The 20,218-nt window shown below is 50.6% G+C and overlaps 1 protein-coding gene across 1 annotated transcript in view; it reads right to left on the reverse strand.

Annotated features, from left to right (window-relative positions):
- slc5a9 (solute carrier family 5 member 9) overlaps positions 1 to 20,218 on the reverse strand; it is a 185,704-nt gene that overhangs the window by 159,248 nt on the left and 6,238 nt on the right. The window lies entirely within an intron of this gene.

Consider the following 20,218-nt stretch of genomic DNA (forward strand, 5'->3'; position numbering starts at 1 on the left):
ACAGTGGTGCAGTGTTTCCTCACAGCAAGAGGCCTCTCTGTGTGGAGTTTGCATGGATGCACCTCTGTGTGGAGTTTGCATGTTCTCACCGTAGTTGGTTTAAGTCAGGGGTGTCCAAACTTGATCCTCAAGCGCCACTGCCCTGCTGGTTTTCCAACTCTCCCTGCCCCAGCTAATACTGATTACCTTGACCAGGTGTGCTCAGTCAATCAGCAGCTAACAGACACACCAGATCAAGGTTATCAGCAGGGAGAGTTGGAAAACCAGCAGGGCAGTGGCTTGAGGAACAAGTTTGGACACCCCTGGTTTAAGTGAATTGGCTACTCTATATTGGCCTTAGGTCTGAGTGGGTGTGAATGGTTGTTCGTCCCTGTGTGGCACTGCAATGGACTGGCGACCTGTTCAGGGGGACGTAAAACACGTCATTCTCAACTCACTGCCCTGGCGCCTTTCTGTGTGCGCACACACTACAACTAATGCTTCCTGGTTGTCGTTGTACCTCCCCCAGCAACTATCTGCTGGAGCGAAACTGTTCTATTCACCATTGTTTTTCCTCACATACACATACAACACTGATATTCAATGGCCAAAAGACCTGCTCTGGATTCTTTATGATACAAAGAGTTATACAGTGTAGTAGTACAGTAGTACTTATATTCATGGTTGCTTGTATCAGGCAGAGTGCAGCGCAGATATGGAGGGGGACGAGACTGCCACAGCCAAAGGACAAAAGTCTGGTTTTTCCAGCCATTAACTGCAGATCAAGAAAAGAAGGTGTGGCTAAATGAAAAATCTAAGACTTTCTAACAACTGTCTGCTTTGATCCAAAATAAAAGGCTGCTGAACGACTCATGAACAATGTCTTTATTCAAACACATTGTGAAACTTTCCCCTTTTGTTAAAAAGCAATGTCCCAACGTTTGTCTGTAAACCAAAGGAGTAACACACCCTGCAGTCAGGCATGTCCAATAACTGAAGGTCGTGAGGTTTGCCTTAATGCAGTGCATTCTGTGTTGTAGGATTTGACCATTTTCAGCCACAACACGTAATACTGCAGTTTTTTTTCAGGCCATCATGCAAACGTTTTTGCACATTTTGACTAAAAGAATATCCAGTTTTCATAACACAGGTGGCTTTTCAGCAGTAAAGTATCCCTTTAAGTGATACTTCTGACTTAAAGTACTACGGTGATTCAGCTGATTCAGATTCAGTGTTCTATTCAGTTCCAGTTCAGTAAGCGCTGCAGCCGCCTTAGGCCCCGCCCCCAAAGGCTTTAATGGATTGAGAAGCATATCTCAGGCCAGTAATGATCAACAGCCCTCTTCTCCTGTGACCCCTTGTTTGTATGAGTATTCAGAGCCAAGGAGCAACAGACTTTCTAAATATTAATAATGGAAATGAACTGTGTTTATATATATATATATACACACTCTATTCTCACCCTCCGCGGGTAGTCCCATCCACTTTCCAAGCTCGGGTCCTCTACCAGAGGCCAGGGAGCTTGAGGGTTCTGCGCAGTATCTTTGCTGTTCCTAGGACTGCACTTTTCTGGACTGAGATTTCGGATGTTTTTCCAGGGATCTGTTGTAGCCACTCCTCCAGTTTGGGGGTCACTGCCCCCAGTGCTCCGATCACCACAGGCACCACTGTGGTCTTCACCTTCCAAGCCTTCTCCAGTTCTTCTCTAAGCCCTTGGTATTTTTCTAGTTTCTCATGTTCCTTTTTCCTGATGTTGCCATCGCTTGGTATTGCCACATCCACCACTACGGCTTTCCTCTGCTCTTTGTCCACCACCACAATGTCTGGTTGGTTTGCCATTACCATTCTGTCAGTCTGGATCTGGAAGTCCCACAGGATCTTGGCTCACTCGTTCTCTACCACCTTGGGAGGTGTTTCCCACTTTGACCTTGGGGTTTCCAGTCCATACCCCGCGCAGATGTTCCTGTATACTATGCCAGTCACTTGGTTATGGCGTTCCATGTATGCTTTTCCTGCCAGCATCTTACACCCTGCAGTTATGTGCTGGACCGTCTCAGGGGCCTCTTTGCACAGTCTACACCTTGGGTCTTGTCTGGTGTGGTAGATCTGGGCCTCTATGGCTCTGGTGCTCAGGGCCTGCTCCTGTGCAGCCAGGATGAGTGCCTCTGTGCTGTCCTTCAGCCCGGCCCTTTCAAGCCATTGGTAGGATTTGTTGAGATCAGCGACTTCAGTTATGTTCCGGTGGTACATCCCATGTAAGGGCTTGTCCTCCCATGATGGTCCCTCTTCCAGCATCTCATCTCATTCCTTGTTGCCTGTTCAAGGTTGCCGTTTGCCTGTGGTATTCCAAGGTACTTGTAATTGTCCTCAATGTCTGCTATTGTTCCTTCTGGGAGTGAGACCCCTTCTGTGTGGAATACCTTGCCTCTCTTTGTCACCATCCTCCCACATTTCTCGAGCCCGAATGACATCCCGATGTCCGAGCTGTAGATCCTGGTGATGTGGATCAGCGAGTCGATGTCTCGCTCACTCTTGGCGTACAGCTTGATGTCATCCATGTAGAGGAGGTGACTTATGATGGCCCCGTTCCGGAGTCGGTATCCATAGCCAGTCTTGTTTATTATTTGGCTGAGGGGGTTCAGACCTATGCAGAACAGCAGTGGGGACAGTGCATCTCCTTGGTATATGCCACATTTGATCGATACTTGGGCAAGTGGCTTCCCATTGGCTTCAAGGGTGGTTCTCCACAACCTCATCGAGTTTGCAATGAAGGCCCTTAGAGTTCTATTGATGTTGTACAGCTCCAAGCATTCAGTGATCCACGTGTGTGGCATTGAGTCATAGGCTTTTTGTAGTCGATCCAGGCTGTGCACAGGTTGGTGTGTCGCACTCTGCAGTCTTGGGCAACTGTTCTGTCAACCAGGAGTTGGTGTTTGGCTCCTCTGGTATCCTTACCAATGCCCTTCTGTGCTTCACTCATGTATTGACCCATGTGCCCACTTATCTTAGCTGCGATGATGCCTGACATGAACTTCCATGTTGTGGAAAGACAGGTTATTGGCCGGTAGTTGGATGGGATTGTACCCTTTGAGGGATCTTTCATTATCAGTATCGTTCGCCCTTCGGTTAGCCATTCAGGGTGAGTCCCATCCCTTAGCAGCTGGTTCATTTGTGCTGCCAGGCGCTCATGGTGATGGGGCCACCATAAGTCACCTCCTCTACATGGATGACATCAAGCTGTAGGCCAAGAGTGAGCGAGACATTGACTCGCTGATCCACACCACCAGGATCTACAGCTCGGACATTGGGATGTCATTCGGACTCGAGAAATGTGGGAGGATGGTGACAAAGAGAGGCAAGGTTATCCACACAGAGGGGGTCTCACTCCCAGAAGGAACAATAGCAGACATTGAGGACAGTTACAAGTATCTTGGAATACCACAGGCGAACGTCAACCTTGAACAGGCAACAAGGAATGAGGCAACAGCCAAATACCTCCAACGAGTAAGGCAAGTCCTAAGAAGCCAGCTCAATGGCAAGAACAAATCCCAGCCAATAAACAGCTACGCCCTGCCCGTGATCAGATACCCTGCGGCAATAATAAGGTGGACAAAGGAAGAGATACAGACCACAGATGTTAAGACATGAAAGCTCCTCACCATGCATGGAGGGTTCCACCCCAAATCCAGCACCCTGAGACTGTACACTAGCCGCAAAGAAGGAGGCCGAGGACTAGTGAGCGTGAGAGCCACTATCCAGGATGAAACATCTAAGATCCATAAGTACATCAAGGATAAGGCTCCGACAGATGACGTGCTGAGTGAATGTCTCAGGCACTGGAGAACAGAGGATTAGATGCTGGATGAGGGACCATCATGGGAGGACAAGCCCTTGCACGGGATGTACCACCGGAACATAACTGAAGTGGCTGATCTCAACAAATCCTACCATTGGCTTGAAGACGTTGATGATGTTGAAGATGTTGTGTGACGACGTGTCCGCACTGTGGTTGGGAGTGGTCAAGCTGGTCACAGTGTGTGTAGACCGCGGCTGCTTTGTTTAATAAAAAATTAAAATGGGGGAATTGTACTGTAACGCGGTCGTCCAAATTGGCTCAGAACCGTCAGAAGTGTGCTTCTCTAAGAGCAAAATCAGACTGGAAGTACAAAGACTTTCGAGCCTCCATCTGTCTGAGGCTCCGCCTCACCCCTCCCCTGAGTTTTCACTAACTTTTCAGATCAGAGCTTTGTATGTATGCATAGACTAATAGTACCTAGTTAGTATTAGGTGAGAATAAATGTTAGTAATACAGTAGGTGAGAATAAAACCACACAAGGGGTTTATGCGTGGTCTGCAGTGTGTTGGTTATACTTAAAAACTTTTGTCTGTATTTCTTGTATTTCTTGTATTTCTGTCAGTGTGTATTGGAGGGATTTAGCTTCTATTTTTTCATTTTCAGTTTCCATTTTGTCTGTTTCTAGGTTAACTAGGTTAATTAGGCAAAGTTAATAAACATTCCTCCATTTATATCAAGGGTCTTTCTTTGCTTACGACGTAAGCAAAGTCGACATTAGCAGCTGCATTCTCATGAACAAGACCACCATTTGTGACCTAATGTGGGTCAGGCACAGCATGTGACATCACTATCAAGTTAAAACGAGGGTTTCAATTACGCTGATTTTGTATAAGCATAGTAACATAAACAAAGCGCATGATCAGCTCCAATAAGACGCTAATATTTTTCTTTAGCAGTTCCTTTGAAGTGGGCGTTTCTGCAGTGGTTTGGTTTATCTTTGCATCAGACTTATTTTTTTATTCAGAACAAATCAAAACTCATCAGCTCGACAGTCACTAGGAATGATTATCAGGCCAGTTGCTTAAAACAGAGGTAAAACCAAGATACCCAGAAAGGAAGAGCGTCTAATTACAATTTAACTGTTTAATATTTATGTTGCTTTTCATTAACTATGGGTCGTAAAGACAGGGAACTTACTTCAGTTATGAACACTGATTGAGAGTAGTTCAGTTACAAGTACAATTAGGTGTAATTAGGGGTTGAAATCATATCTTTAGTAAAGGTACATATTCAATAATGAGATCTGTGGATGGGAACATGTCTCCAGTCGAGGTGTTGATGGAGGAAATTCAGAAATGCTCACATAAATGGAGCAAGCGGACACATGAATCTACGCCGCCCTGGCCTTCAGAGGTGACATTTGATCTGAGGCAGTGTGCAGACATGCAGGGCTTTATAAAGACCTATAAGATAAAAGACAAATCTGTAAAGCGAGGCCTTAAACGGGAAAGAGAAAATGCAGTTTTGCAATTGTTTATAAATTGTGCAAAAATGATTGGCAAAAAGACTCAAAGCTCAATGTTGTAATAATCAATCTAATCAGAACACTATAATTAAGTCTCTTTCAGATGCGTCCCAGATGGATGCAGAAGAAACAAAACCTTTACGGACAAAAAAGCCAGTTCACCCAGTAGCTGATCTAGAAGGGACAGACAGGGCAGTGGAAAGGAATGAGTTGTTAGAACTGCCCCACGTTCATTTAAAAACAGAGAAAATCTCAATTGGAAATTCCTGCAGTGAAAGTGATCTGCGTGACAGAGCAGGTATGTAGATCTCTGTGGGCTGGGTCAGATGAGGAATTAGTGTGTGTGTGGGTGACGAACGGGAAAATGAGGTTTCTGATGGACTTCCTCTGCTGGTCAAAGAGGCAAAGCGTCAAAATCTGCCCTGGCCTTCAAGACCGGAACAGAATGATCTGACTGACACTGTGGGACTTTGCAACTTGTCACTAGAACAAATAACTGAGCATGTGATTCATGCTGTTGAGCTGCGTCAGAAGCAGGCAAAGGAGGCAGTGAAAGAAGCAACACGCCAGCAGCGGCGAAAAGAGGGGGAGAAAAGAGAGACGAGGATGGTCTCTACTCAACCAGCCAGCGTGCCTCAGACCCCACCTACACCACCAGGCATGGCCACACCTCAGGTGATGTACATTCTACCAGGAGGGTGGACAAGACGACCTCCTATGAGGAGAGGAGGGTTCCCTGCAGACAAAGGCAGAGGAACAGAAGGCAGCCACAGAGGAAGCGTGAGATGCTACTGGTGTGGGAAGACTGGTCACGTAAGAAGCCATTGCTTTGATTGGCTCCGAGGCATGTTCAGCCTGAACTCACGAGAAGTGCCCAGACCAAAGGGGTCCGCTGATCAATATGGAGGCCCCTCAGCTGGTTACTAGAGAGGACCTGACACATGCAGGATTCATGAACTTTGTTGATGGGTGTAATGGAAAAATTTTGCCCTTGTGCTATTTCTTATCCAACACAGTCGACCGGTGCCGGTTAGGTGCAATACTGAACATTCTTACACAAACAAATAATCTCTTGTGCCCTGTCGTACATCAAGTCTAAACATCTGATGTTCAATTTGACTGACTAATAATTTATGATAAATGTTTGTCTTTTACACCCGGACTCTGGCTCCTTCCTATCTGACTCCCCACCAGACCCAAGGCTGTTAAAGCGAATGCATCTTGTCTTGGAATCCTTTCCTTATCCTTTTGGATAACAAGACATGGCGATGCAAAAGTGAGAAAGCAAACATTCTCACTCACAGTTAGATAAGGTGGCACAAACAATTCCATTGCTCTAGAGAGACATTCCACCAGAGCCAGAGAAAGGGGTTAAAAGGCAGAAGCAACTTGAGGATCGCGGGCTCTTCGCATCACACCTTCGTCGTGTGTGCACTGATCTCCCCAGCTGGTTTTTGGGTTGTTGATGTGCACGATCAACATCCATGCTTTTTATTTGTTTTCCCCATTATTTTTATTTTATTTATTATTTCAATAAATCACACAAAAGGACAACTCTCTCATCTGCTTCTGTCACGTCTACGGGTCACTTCCTGTTTTATTGTATTGCATTTCCGGTTTCCTGCCACTCCTCATTAGTTTCAGCCTTACTTCCGGCCCTCATTAGACTCACCTGCTCCGCATCAGTAATCACCCTCAGCATTCTTAAGCACCACTAGCCCCAGAACACTTTGCCAGATCGTTGAACGCCAGACTTCACTTTCCAGCATTTAGTTACTCTGTTCGTGTGTTTTGACCCTGCTCTGTTTCTGACTCCTGATTCTCGCCTGCTCCCTGATCTGTACTATTGCTTGGATTGCTCTGGAATAACGAACCTGACCGCCCGACTACGAGACAGCCTACTCCCTTACGTTACTGTAAACTGCGATCTTCCGTGAGACCCTCCGTGCTGTGCTGCTCGCCCAGGAACAGCGACTCAGCGAGCAGGAGGAGAAGACCCATGACGCGCTGCAGAAGCTAGCGGACTGCGCTCTCCGGCAAGAGGCAGCGATGACCAACCTGGCGGAGGCGGTGAGTCGGCTGGCTCAGCACACAATCGGTGAGGAGACGCCGATTCGGGTTCCCGTGGCCACCGCCGCGGCGAGTGCGATCTCCGCGGCTTCCGTGGTTGCCACCCCGGCACCCGACGCTTGTCTAGGAGCGCCCACACGCTTCTCGGGCGAGACCGGAGATTGCAGAGAGTACGCCATTGAGTTCCGGACCCTGGCGGCGGAGGCCGGCTGGGACGCGACGGCTCTAGGGGACGTTTTCATCCGCGGATTATCTCGCCGGGTTAAAGACTGTTTGGCGAGCCGTGATTTACCCAGCGGATTGGATGAGCTAATCGCACTGGCCATCCGCATCGATCGTCGGCTGGCAAACAGTGAATGTGAGCACCACAACGAGGAGCGGGCGAGGGGACCGTATCATTACCGGGGCCAGAGTCCGGGGAGACCGCTGCGGGAGGTGATTGACCAGCCGGGCCAGAGGAGCACGGGGGCACCTCCAAACACGGAAGAGCCGATGCAGATCGGTCGCACGCGACTCACCGAGGAGGAGGACGCTGCACCCAACAGCTCTGCATGTACTGTGGACAGGCAGGGCACTTTGCTGCGCGGTGCCCGCTAAAAGACCAGGCTTATCGCTGAGCGCTGATCGATGAGCCGGACCATGCTTGGCAGTGCCTCCGCACGATCCCTTCCAACCGTGACACTGACATGCAATGCCCGTTCCATCCAGCAGGGGGTGCTGATCGACTCGGGTGCGGACGCCAGCCTGATCGACGCAGGGCTGGTCGATCGCATGGGCATCCACACGGCTCTATTAGCGTCACCTGTGGAGACGGCGGCGCTGGATGGTCGTACACTGTGGAGAGTCACGCATCACACTGCCCCTGTTTCCATGTCATTCGCTGACGGACATTCAGAGACAATCACGTTTTTAGTTGTGGAATCGTGTTATCACCCTATTGTTTTAGGCAACACCTGGTTGAGGAGACACAACCCCACGCTGGATTGGAGGAGTGGGGAGGTGCGCGAGTGGGACCCGGAGTGTCGGCGCATCTGCTTCCAGTCCAACCCTGAACCAGAGGCCCCGCAGAGCGGGCTGGGCATGGAAGGGGAAGAGGCGACTGACCTTAAGGACGTTCCGGAGTGCTACCATGACCTTTGCATGGTCTTCAGTAAGGTCAGAGCCACATCCCTTCCTCCGCACCGAAAGCATGACTGCGCAATTAATCTGAGACCAGGTACAGCGCCACCCAAGGGCAGGCTCTTCCACCTGTCACCTAAGGAACGGGCGGCGATGAAGGAGTACTTGGACTCAGCACTCGCGTCTGGGATCATACGGCCATCCTCGTCCCCCGCCGGAGCAGGGTTCTTTTTCGTGAGTAGAAAAGATGGATCACTGAGACCCTGCATTGACTATCGGGGCCTGAATGATATTACCATCAGGGACTCTTACCCATTACCTCTCTTGTCATCTGCCTTCGAGTTACTGTCTGGAGCCACCTGTTTCACCAAGCTAGACCTCCGCAACGCCTACCACTTGGTGCGCATTCGGGAAGGCGACGAGTGGAAAACGGCCTTCAACACACCCAACGGGCACTACGAGTACCTCGTTATGCCGTTCGGACTCACTAACGCACCAGCGATCTTTCAGGCATTCGTCAACGAGATACTGGGGCCTATGATCAACAGTTTTGTTTTTGTATATGTAACCCACACGTTCTCTTCCTCTGTCCACTACTGCCCCTGACCAGTGCTCTGCGTTGTGTTAGATGGTGTGAATGGGGGGAGGAGAGGAGCAGGTGGTGATGGTGGGAGAAGGAAGGGAGCGGACACAAGGTTCTGGATGCGGTTCAGACTCGGCCGTCGTTTATTTAGCCTGTGTTGCAGCGCAGCGTAATATCAGCCAATATGAACAAACATAAATTTCCCATTAGACATTGGCACTCAGCATAACATATAAATAAAACCAAAACATAATAATCTCAATTTAAAGCTTGTACTCTCAGATTAAATTAGCACTTTCAGTGAAGAAGTTAGACCAAAAATAATATTTGAAATCAATAACTTAACAGAAAACGGCTACACATGCCACATCCTCCAAATGTTATAAAAGTACAAAAACACAGACAACTGTCACTCAATTTTAACCAAAACTGTGATATTGCACATTAGTTATTAATACACATAAACAAATAAGCCAGATGGGCGTTATTAGCATTGATATTCATGGATGCTTTGAGCAGCCATGCTCACTGCTTACCTGTGTTGCAGCGCAGCGTAATATGAGCCAATATGGCCACCAGCGCGCAAATGGGAACAAAACTACAGCGTCCCGGGAGGGACAGGCCGAGAAACAAAACTTAAAATCTGCAGTGACATGGTGCAACAGCGGCATCTTTTGGCCGTTCGGGAACACTGCCCTACATATACCTAGATGACATACTCATATTTTCTCGTTCCAAGGAGGAGCACATCTCTCACGTGCGTCAGGTGCTCAAACGGCTGCTTGAGCACAGGCTGTTTGTGAAGGCCGAGAAATGCGAGTTCCACGTGGAGACCGTGGCATTTCTCGGCTTCATCGTTTCCCAGGGTGAAACATCCCCATCCAGATGGACCTGGCCAAAACGTGGGCGGCGGAGGAATGGCCGGAGCCTCAGTGCCGCAGGGATGTCCAGCGGTTTCTGGGCTTCGCCAATTTTTACCGCAAATTCATCCGGCGGTTCAGCAGCATCGTGGCACCACTACATGCCTTAACGTCTGCCAAATCTCCATTTCAGTGGACGGCGGACGCAGGAGCCGCTTTCCGACGGCTGAAGGAGAGCTTTACGTCCGCTGCCATTCTGCACATGCCGGACCCAGGGAAACAGTTCATCGTGGAGGTAGACGCCTCCAACACGGGAGTGGGAGCTGTTCTATCACAGTGGGACCCGGCTGGAGGTAGGCTCCACCCGTGTGCCTTTATGTCCAGGAAACTGTCCCCAGCGGAGAGAAATTACGGCATCGGGGACCGAGAGCTGCTGGCGGTCAAAGTGGCACTTGAAGAATGGAGACATTGGTTGGAGGGAGCCGAACAACCGTTCATGGTGTATACGGATCACAAGAACCTGGAATACTTGAGGACCGCCAAGCGACTGAATTCATGCCAGGCCAGGTGGGCTCTGTTTTTCAGTCGCTTCAACTTCCACCTTTCGTACCGACCAGGGTCCAAAAACACGAAGCCCGACGCGCTGTCCCGACTTCACAAGGCACTGGAGGAGGCCACGGAACCAGAGACAATCCTGCCGGCGAAGTGTCTACTGGGGGCGGTTTCATGGCCGGTGGAGCGTCACGTCAGGGAAGCGGTGAGGGATCTCCAGGTACCCCGAGCATGTCCCCCTAATTGTCTGTTCGTCCCACCTGAGCTCCGGGGGGAAGTCATTCAGTGGGCACACGACTCTGCGGTCAGCGGTCATCCAGGTGCTCCCCGGACGACGTTCAGGGTGGGAGAAAGGTTCTGGTGGCCCTCCATGAAGCGGGACGTGTCGAAGTACGTCGCCGCCTGCCCAACCTGTGCCATGGGCAAGGTCTCGCACCAGCGGCCAGCCGGGTTGTTACACCCTCTGCCGGTTCCAGGTCGACCCTGGTCACATATTGCACTGGACTTTGTAACCGGTCTCCCCCCATCTCAGGTCAAGACGGCGGTGATGACGTTGACGATGACGATGACGTGGTAGACCGGTTCTCTAGGTGTGTGCACTTTATCCCTCCGCCCAAGCTGCCCACCGCTAAGCAGACAGCCCAGGTCATGTTGGAGCAGGTTTTCCGCCTCCACGGGTTCCCCAGGGACATAGTGTCGGATCGGGGCCCCCAATTTGTCTCCCGGTTTTGGAGGGAGTTCTGCTCGTTGGTGGGGGCAGAAGTCAGCCTGTCATCAGGGTACCACCCGGAGTCCAATGGACAAACAGAACGCGTCAATCAGCAGCTGGAGGTGGGGTTGCGCCTTTTGGCATCTAGGAGTCCAGGCTCCTGGGTACAGAAGCTGGTATGGGTCGAGCTCGCACACAACCCTCTGCCGTGCGCATCGACCGGCCTAACCCCTTTCCAGTGTGCGCATGGGTTTCAGCCTCCCCTATTCCCTGCCCTGGAGGAGGAGGTCCGCGTTCCATCGGCCCATGCATCAGGGACCGCGGTACGAGGTCGGGGACCAGGTCTGGCTCTCGACCAGGGACCTTAAGTTGCAGGGCCAACCACGTAAGTTGGCACCGAGATTCATCGGTCCTTACACCATCTCCAGAATAATTAACCCTGTATCGGTGAGGCTGTCATTACCCAGGTCATTGAGGATCCATCAACGTTCCATGTCAGCCATCTCAAACCGTTCCGTTCCTGCCCCATGGTGCCCCCTCATCAACCACCTCCACCACCTCGGGTGGTGGATGGGTCTCCAGCATACACGGTCCGGGAGCTTCTGGACTGCAGACGACGTGGCCGGGGGTTCCAGTACCTCGTAGACTGGGAGGGGTACGGCCCTGAGGAACGTTCATGGGTTCCGGCCAGGGACATCCTGGACAAGTCTCTCATCCGGGATTATCACGCGGCGCATCCCACGGTTCCCGCCCCGGGATGGGCGCCGCAGCTCGGCCAGCCTGCCGCTGGGGGGTCCGGTTCCGGTCCCTCCTCCTAGGCCTCCCTCCGCCCGCCCTGGCTGGGGGGGGGGGGGTTCCCGTGGGCGCCGTGGTCGCCGCCCTAGGAGGGGGGGTACTGTCACGTCTACGGGTCACTTCCTGTTTTATTGTATTGCATTTCCGGTTTCCTGCCACTCCTATTTAGTTTCAGCCTTACTTCCGGCCCTCATTAGACTCACCTGCTCCGCATCAATAATCACCCTCAGCATTCTTAAGCACCACTAGCCCCAGAACACTTTGCCAGATCGTTGAACACCAGACTTCACTTTCCAGAATTTAGTTACTCTGTTCGTGTGTTTTGACCCTGCTCTGTTTCTGACTCCTGATTCTCGCCTGCTCCCTGATCTGTACTATTGCTTGGATTGCTCTGGAATAACGAACCTGACCGCCCGACTACGAGACAGCCTACTCCCTTACGGTACTGTAAACTGCGATCTTCCGTTACTGAATCTCTGCCTGCCCCTGGATCTGAACCAGCCTGCCCCACCGGTACCGAAGCCCCGTGATTGACTGTGCATGACCCGGACTGTCTGTGATACTGAATAAACTGTTTAACCCTACGATCTGCCTGTGGTCTCTGTGCTGTGCATGTGGGTCCGAGCTCTGCCAAAACCTGACAGCTTCTTTATGGAAAATTTCCACCACAGAAATTGGCGTCTACGAACAGGATCCGCTGCAGGTCGTCTGGACGGTGTGACCAGGGACGATAGTCCTGAGGACTAGGGTCGCTCAGCCTCCAAACTTCTACAGACATTCAGAGCTGGGAGGACTGCTCACCCGTCTGGATCGCCTCTGACGAGATCCATCGAACTCAAAATCCAACCTCTACTCGGCCCGGTGAGAGAGATTCCGTTTTGTTGCAACTTATTGAAGAAAAAAAAAACGGGTTTGAATTTGGTTTCTGGTATTCGGGGTTACTTGGCTCTGATCATTTGGTTTAGGGAAAGTAAGGCAAATAACAATTAATTCTAAAACATCCCCTACTGGACTAAAACATACAACGACAAAAGAAAACATAATTAGGACTAGAGATAATAATATTTCTAAAACGACTATTTGGCTGAAAACATCCAAAATATAATATTAAGGAAAAAAATTATAATTTTAAAATATAATATTCGGGTAAAATTAATTGGGTCAAAGTCTGCCCTGGTGGCCAAGACGGTGGTTGCTAAGAGGAGGAGTTGTCCGTGGAAGAGAAATTTCGAAAAAAGGTTCCGGCCGGAACACATAAAAGTCTAAGGCAGAAAACCGCCAGGACTCTGAAAGATGGGTTCGAGGCGATCTAAGTCTCCACCACCAGACTGCAGCATTACAAAAGTAAAAGTAATTAAAAGTAAAAAGTAAATATGGTTATTATTGTGGTTCAGGTTTCCATGAGTGAGAAACTGGTTATGGGTTCAAAAGTAGAATTACTTGTGTAAAAGACATATGCACCTTAAAAGAAAAATTACATACAAAAGATGAGATTTGAAAAAGCAAAACTATCAAAACTAAACCCCTAAAAGAAACAAAAGAGAGATGAGAGTAACAGAAAGAAAGGAGATAACAACTCTGGGGAAGAATTGTTTTCACTCTGCCACACACACACACACACACACACACACACACACACACACACACACACACACACACACACACACACACACACACACACACACACACACACATATCATGCCAAGAGCAATTGCTCCCGTTGTTTCTGCTCTCTAACCTAATGCAGAACTGAGCGTGATGAGGGTAAATCCGGATCTGGACTCCTTTCCCACTATCAGCAGAAGAACCAAAGGAGAAGAAGTGCCAACCAACAACCAGAACAGGGTGGAAGCTCTGATACCACAACAGCTGGAGGACACAGACCACAGCATGGACGCCTCACCGACTCCCACAACGTCTGCAGCTATCACGTTCTGGGCTCATCAGATGAACCAGCTACTACAAGCCCTGCACCAGCATGAAAAGACTGTGTCTGAAGCTTTAGAGGCCGTCATACAAGCGTGTGTCTCTGACACAGACACCTGCTTATGACAATCATTTTTTTCAAAGGAAAACAAGGACAGAGCAACAGCAGAGTGAGAAGACGTGCTCTGACACAGACACTGGTTGAAACAACAGGAGAGGCTTCAGACGTGATTGGCCCAAAAGAGCTGCATGCGAGGATCCAGGAAAGGTCTGTCATCGAGGAACAACTGTCCCATCTACGTCAGGCTCCACCCACTGGCGCTCACATCAGACTGATGGTTGGGGAAGGAGGAAGGTGACGGTTCCTTTTCACATGACGTAGAAGACAGTACCGCAAACATACATATACACATTCATACACGCAATGAAGAAACACGCTTACAGCTGATATACGCTCAAATTCATGTTCATGCTTATCTGCTTATTGCAATAATGAATCGCTTTTTGCTCAAAAAATCCCACAGAGTGATTTTAAAATGATGACAAACAGCTAAATGACAACTGCTGCATGACTTTGCAGTCTGATGTGTTTAAACTTTTTCAATTTGCAACAAATTCAGTAATAAAATCCTCCATGTTTCTAAAAAGATTTGTGCACACTATAGGTTTGTCTGGCCAGACTGTAGAAAACAAAAAAACAAAACAAAACCAGACTATAGGAAGACTGAAACTGACTTAACTGATTAAAGAAAAACTTACTGTTTCACTGTCTTGTGCAGCATTTGACAGCAAGACACCTTAACATTCATTTTTGCTTTCAAACTTATGCCCAGTTAAATTCTTAGGAAGAGATCTCATGTGTAGTTTAGGTATTTGATTGATGTCCACTCCAGACGGAGTGCAGGTTACATCTACAGACATTCTAAATGATCCCTCTTTTGTTGGTGTTAACTTCAGCTCAGCTGTGCTCTTATCATTAGCTGCTGAGGGGGGTCTGTAACTGAGGCCCTTACACAGGCTGCATCACAGCTTGTTTCCCCATGTGATACGACCTCCAGAGATACATTTGACCTGTCCTGTACAGCACATGTGTCTTCTGGTCCTGATGAGAGGTTTGAAGAGTTATGATTTCACACACACACACACACACACACACACACACACATGAACTGACCTCAACTTCCCTCTTTTGGGATGAACACAGGTCTGCGCTTGCGATTTCTTTTACTAACGAACAAAAAGATTTTTATTTTTATTTTACAGTTCCACACGTCCCTCTGTGAAAACATGATGGAGACAGATGCAGGACGTGGGTCCTTTCGTGAACAGATGTCCACGGGGTGGAGACTGGTGAACGACGTCTGACCTCATGTGACGTATTTACCTACTTTGCATACTTTTAGAAAACTTTTTTTATTCTGCCTGTCATGTGCAACAAACAGTGAACTTGGTACCTCCGCATTCTAATGACACACATTAGATGTTTTTATTTTCATTTTTCAGAGGACGCTCTGACCCAACACTAAGCCTCACAGGAAGCCCCTGCTTCCCTGTGGCTCACACACAGACATGATGTAGGTTTGATCAGAGGATGTGAACCAGTGGTCATCACACCTGAATCTGACCACAGACCATGTAAACAACAACACCCTCTGAAAGCAAGCTATAGATGGCGTTACTGCAGACACCACTAAGCTACTGAAACAGTGGATGCTACAGGCCACAAAGAGAGTCTGTCTAAATTACAGTTAGTTCAGACTAAGGTTATTTTCTGGGTCATTGTAATTACAGCTGATGGCAAATCCATCTTACCCAACAGAGTTGAAGCAATTTGAAACCTGTCTAAACCGTGCACGTATAAACAGCTGATGTCTTTTCTAGGTCTTTGTTCTTATTGTAGGAACTTCATTCCTAACTTTACTGTCTTTCAGGCCCCACTCAGGGTTCTGATGCAGACGTCTTCATCGTCCACTTCTTGTCTCACATGGACGTCTGAGGCTGAACAACGTTCACTGACCTCAAGCTTGCTCTTCAGTCGGCTCCTACTTTGGGTCTTCCTGATCTGACCCTACAGCTAACTCTGGTATAGGTTCTTTCCCTTGGAATTGGCTAGACGAAATGTTTGAAAAATGGAAATCTGTTCTCATGTCCACAGCTGTTTCCTTTATAATTGAGATGGCTGTGATTCTCTTGTTTGGTTTTTGCGTTATCCCACTGGTTAGAGGTCTCATCATGCGTGCGACCTCAGCAGCAGTCTCGTATCAAATGACACAATGCACAATGCATGTTCAAAAACCCCAACTGTAATTCACTTAATGACTTTGACGATGGTCTTAGGCTATCTGATCACAAAATATAATATGATACAAATATGATAATGAGCTTATTTTCTTCACATGCCAATACAGAGGTTATTCTTGTATAACTACCCACCAAAACAGCTCCCAACCTTTTGTCCCTAAGTTACTTGCATTTTATGTGAAGGTGTATTTTGAATCTTAATGAGGTAATACCCTTATTGTTTCATTTGCAAGGGTCTTTTATTATTACAGAATGTGATGTTGACAATTTTTCTTCTTAGTGGTTGATTAATGTGTAATCAAAAGGGGGGAGTGTTATGGGAAAAATTGTGTCTTCCTTACTTCTATGCAGTTATTATACGATTTATGACTTATGTTCTGCAATTAATATCTTATGTTTTGTCTTACTGTATGGATTTGACATTTCACCTAGATTGTTCAATGGTTGTCTCTGCCTGATAGACTCTCAACTCTAGCTCCCAAACCCAAGGTCAGGGCGTTGTGTCTCTGTCTGTTGAGACTTGGTGCTCCTTTCTCACAGATAGTTGGCTGTCAGTGATGCAGGTGTGAGAATGTAAATATCTTCACACACACTGCGACAGGGAGGAGATGGTGCATGTAATTTGATTGGGTTAGAAAGACATTCCACCCTAGTCGGACAGAGAAGCTAAAAGGCAGAAGCAACTTGAGGATCGTGGGCTCTTTGCATCACACCTTCGTGGTGTGTGCACTGATCTCCCCAGCTGGTTTTTGGTTTGTTGATGTGCACGGTCAACATCCATGCTTTTGATTTGCTTTCCCCATTATTTTTATTTTCTTTATTATTTCAATAAATCGCACAAAAGGACAACTCTCTCATCTGCTTCTTAATGGAAAATTTCCACCACAACACAGACTCCATAGACGCTCTGTGGAAGCATAGGAAGCTTTTTCCAATTTCCACCACGATGGGCTCCATCAAAAGCCACAAAGCCAAAGTCCTCTGAATTTGTGACTTCACCTTGATGCACACCTTAGTACTTTGAGACTCAGACAAATATCTAAAATTTGGAAACAAAATAAACAAGTCGGGCTGGTGAAAATGACTCAGTCCTTAAACCTGCCAAAAGATTCAAAAATTAAAAATATGCCAATTTTACCAGGCAGGAGAAAGACAAAGGTATAGAGAATATTTCAAGGTTAAGCTCCCAATTCACTCACTCTGCTGACAAATGCTCCACCTGATGCTCAGTGGTTGACTGTGTTAAAAACAAGTTGAATGTGAAGTATGTGGATGAAGAGACTGTGTGCACCAGACTTCGAGACATGCCTCATTTCATCTCTCCAACTATATTGGTAATGACTCATTTTACATTATTGATTTGAAGAGGTAAGAAAGTTTCACTAAACAAGCTTCAACACTGTAGGAAGTGCCTCCCACATACCATAAAGTGAGTGAAGCAGCTGAGGAGGTCAATCAGCTGAAAAGGGAATTTGAGGAGAGTGTAAATGTTTCCCTCATACAGTAAACAGCAGGTTGATCCCTACAGTATGTAAGCTAGTATAACGCTCTCATATGACACAGAAAATATCAACCTTTAAAGTGACTAAAATCAGACCAGTGTGCCAGTTCTCCAATAGATAGAAAAAACAAACCATTCAGAACCCGCAAGATGTAACTGTTGCAACAATGCTTAGCCTTCTATAGTGCAGTATTGTAAAGCTACGGATTGTGGTGCTGCAAGCAGCTACAGTTCACTACACTACTGTCACGGAACGGCAGATGAAAGGACCCACATGCACAGCACGGAGACCACAGGCAGAACGTAGGGTTAAACGGTTTATTGCAGAATCACAGGCGGTCCGGATCATACACAGTCAGTCACGGGGCGTAAGGGAGTAGGCTGTCTCGTGGTCGAGCGGTCAGGTTCGTTAATTCAGAGTTATCCAAGCGACAGTACAGATAAGGGAGCAGGCGAGAATCAGAAGTCAAAAACAGAGCAGGATCAAAAACACGCGAATAGTGTTTAGCGCCCGTCGCTGTCCCGGCGTCGCTGTCCGCCGGGACAGCGACGGGCGCGACCCCCTCCTGGGGGTCCGCCGGGACAGCGACGGGCGCGACCCCCTCCTGGGGGTCGACAGGAACTACGACGGGCGCGACCCCCTCCTGGGGGTCCGCCGGGACTGCGGCGGGCGCGACCCCCTCCTGGGGGTCCGCCGGGACTGCGGCGGGCGCGACCCCCTCCCGGGGGTCCGCCGGGACAGCGACGGGCGCGACCCCCTCCCGGGGGTCCGCCGGGACAGCGACGGGCGCGACCCCCTCCCGGGGGTCCGCCGGGACTGCGGCGGGCGCGACCCCCTCCCGGGGGTCCGCCGGGACTGCGGCGGGCGCGACCCCCTCCCGGGGGTCCGCCGGGACTGCGGCGGGCGCGACCCCCTCCTGGGGGTCCGCCGGGACTGCGGCGGGCGCGACCCCCTCCTGGAGGTGCGCGGGGTCTGCGGCTGGCGCGACCTCCTCCTGGAGGTGCGCGGGGTTTGCGGCTGGCGCGACCTCCTCCTGGAGGTGCGCGGGGTCTGCAGCTGGCGCGACCGCCTCCTGGAGGTGCGCGGGGACTGCAGCTGGCGCGACCTCCTCCTGGAGGTGCGCGGGGACTGCAGCTGGCGCGACCTCCTCCTGGAGGTGCGCGGGGACTGCGACGGGCGCGACCCCCTCCTGGGGGTCCGCCGGGACAGCGACGGGCGCGACCCCCTCCTGGGGGTCCGCCGGGACAGCGACGGGCGCGACCCCCTCCTGGGGGTCGACAGGAACTACGACGGGCGCGACCCCCTCCTGGGGGTCCGCCGGGACTGCGGCGGGCGCGACCCCCTCCTGGGGGTCCGCCGGGACTGCGGCGGGCGCGACCCCCTCCCGGGGGTCCGCCGGGACAGCGACGGGCGCGACCCCCTCCCGGGGGTCCGCCGGGACAGCGACGGGCGCGACCCCCTCCCGGGGGTCCGCCGGGACTGCGGCGGGCGCGACCCCCTCCCGGGGGTCCGCCGGGACTGCGGCGGGCGCGACCCCCTCCCGGGGGTCCGCCGGGACTGCGGCGGGCGCGACCCCCTCCTGGAGGTGCGCGGGGTCTGCGGCTGGCGCGACCTCCTCCTGGAGGTGCGCGGGGTTTGCGGCTGGCGCGACCTCCTCCTGGAGGTGCGCGGGGTCTGCAGCTGGCGCGACCGCCTCCTGGAGGTGCGCGGGGACTGCAGCTGGCGCGACCTCCTCCTGGAGGTGCGCGGGGACTGCAGCTGGCGCGACCTGCTCCTGGAGGTGCGCGGGGACTGCAGCTGGCGCGACCTGCTCCTGGAGGTGCGCCGGGACTGCCACCCCAAGACTGACAGGGACAGGAACGGCATCTACTTGGCCGACAGGGACAGGAACGGCATCTACTTGGCCGACAGGGACAGGAACGGCATCTACTTGGCCGACAGGGACAGGAACGGCATCTACTTGGCCGACAGGGACAGGAACGGCATCTACTTGGCCGACAGGGACAGGAACGGCATCTACTTGGCCGACAGGGACAGGAACGGCATCTACTTGGCCGACAGGGACAGGAACGGCATCTACTTGGCCGACAGGGACAGGAACCGGGACTAGAACGGCCGCAACATGGCCGACAGGAACGGCCGCAACATGGCCGACAGGGACAGGAACGGCGTCTACTTGGCCGACAGGGACAGGAACAGGAACGGCCTCAACATGGCCGACAGGAACGGCCGCGACATGGCCGACAGGAACTGGAACGGCATCTACTCTGGAGCTGGCATGGCTACTTGCCGCTGCCAAGCTCGACGGAGCAGACGTCGGGCCTGATCGGGTGTGCATAGCACCTGTACGACAGGTGGTGCCCCCTGGTTGGGACACGACCTGCGCGTGACTGAACTGAACTGGAACCTGGACAGGAACGTGACTGGACTGTACTGGAACCTGGACAGGAACGTGACTGGACTGTACTGGAACCTGGACAGGAACGTGACTGGACTGTACT

Source organism: Betta splendens, chromosome 4 (genome assembly GCF_900634795.4).
Source record: "Betta splendens chromosome 4, fBetSpl5.4, whole genome shotgun sequence".
NCBI classification, from domain to species: Eukaryota; Metazoa; Chordata; class Actinopteri; order Anabantiformes; family Osphronemidae; genus Betta; species Betta splendens.